Source organism: Sinocyclocheilus grahami, unplaced genomic scaffold, assembly GCF_001515645.1.
Source record: "Sinocyclocheilus grahami isolate Dianchi unplaced genomic scaffold, SAMN03320097.WGS_v1.1 scaffold987.1, whole genome shotgun sequence".
Classification (NCBI taxonomy): domain Eukaryota; kingdom Metazoa; phylum Chordata; class Actinopteri; order Cypriniformes; family Cyprinidae; genus Sinocyclocheilus; species Sinocyclocheilus grahami.
In genome coordinates this window covers 277,575-279,133 of record NW_015506166.1, presented here as the reverse complement: position 1 = coordinate 279,133, position 1,559 = coordinate 277,575, and the positions used below count along the sequence as shown (strand labels likewise).

The following is a 1,559-nucleotide window of genomic DNA, read 5'->3' as shown; positions in this document are numbered from 1 at the left end:
AATACAAGCGAGGGAAGCCTCAAGAAGCGGTCTCAGAGGATGATTCAATGGAATATCAGCTCTGAAAAGGGAGGTAGTGGGGTTGGTAGTGGTTCCGCTTCTGGTGCCAACAGCCTGAATTTCTGGAAGGCAAAACGAGACAGAGAGTCAGCTATTTGGTTTTTTGACCCAGGAATGTGTTTTGCGGTTATGATGAACTGGTCGCAAGCCGAGATCCAAATTAGACGTTTTAGCAAAGGCATTAAGGCGGGTGAATGAGAACGGCCTTTATTAATGCAGTGCACGGTAGCCTCGTTGTCGCAATGAATAACGATGCTGGTGGTGGACCACTCTTTTCCCCAAAGAAAGGCTGCCACGACTATAGGATATAGCTCGAAAAGTGCTGAGGATATTAGCGGCTGAGGTAAATCTAACAGCTGGGAAGGCCACGTAGAAGCGAACCAGCGGTTTTGGTAAAATCCACCGAAACCGATGGAGGGGGCGGCAGCGGTAAATAATTGGATGTCAACGGGAGAAGAGACCAAATCGCTGTAAAAAAAAGATAAGACATTCCATTGTCTAAGGAAGGAAATCCACAGACTGAGCTCGTCTCGGCATGAATTGGTTATAGATATTCGGCGGTTTGTGGAGGCGCGCGCCAGTGCGTCGCCTGGAGGGTCTGCTGGCCGACGTTCAGAGGATCGGGAGATGTTTGCTGCTGGATCAGGTGCGCGGCCCAGGCTTGCCGAAGGCCTTCTGCTGCGGCCAGATAGTCGGAGGCTTGTCCTTGGTGGCGTGGTAGTTGGATCGGGCCGTGAATAAGGAGCACTGCGGCCCCAGTTTGTTTTGTCCTTTGCTTTGGACGGAGGAGTGGAGATTGGAAGTGGCGCCCCCGCCTGGAGCGAAGCGTAGAGGGCTTGTAGCTCCACCTTGTTCATACGGGGAGGAGCGAGGATGCCGGCGTTTGAGAGTGCTTGGCGTAACTTTGGCACGGTCCATTTCTCCGTAGCTGGAGCGGAGGAGAGAGCCGAGGCATAGGAGGACTCTGGAGAAGGTGGCTGACGCCTGGAAGGTGAGGGTGAAGGAGAATCTCGGTGTCTGAAGGTATGAGTGGCGGCGATGCGGGAAGGCCGGCGGCCCCGAGGTGCAGCCGCGGGCTCAGTTGGGCTGTTCTGCGGAGCGCTAGCGCGCTGAACGTCGGCTGTAGATGCGGGAGGAGCTGTGCTGTCGAAGGTGTTTTCCTTAGGGAACAATTCGGTCTCGGACATCATGCGGCGATTGGATGTACCAATGCTGAAAGTCGAGAGATAACGAAGGTAGGGCGTACTTGGTTATTTATGGGAGTTTTCTCTTGTGCTGATTGGATAAATGGTGTAATCACTAATGATGAACTGGCCGTGTTAATTATCTGTGCGTGCTCCTCCCGAAATTTGTTTGTAAACATCACTTATGTCCCCACTGCATGCAACAAATGCCTCGTTTGTAATGGGTTTGAATGGTTTTGTCTCGTCGTTCCGGCCGGGACACGGCATCAACAGTATGGTGAGGGGCATAACATTTCCATCACACGCTTGAGGTAT

The 1,559-nt window shown here is 52.7% G+C and overlaps 1 pseudogene; it reads right to left on the bottom strand.

The window, feature by feature from the left end:
- LOC107565207 (uncharacterized) overlaps positions 1 to 1,247 on the bottom strand; it is a 3,284-nt pseudogene extending 2,037 nt beyond the window's left edge.
- Between the last annotated feature and the right edge of the window lie 312 nt (positions 1,248 to 1,559).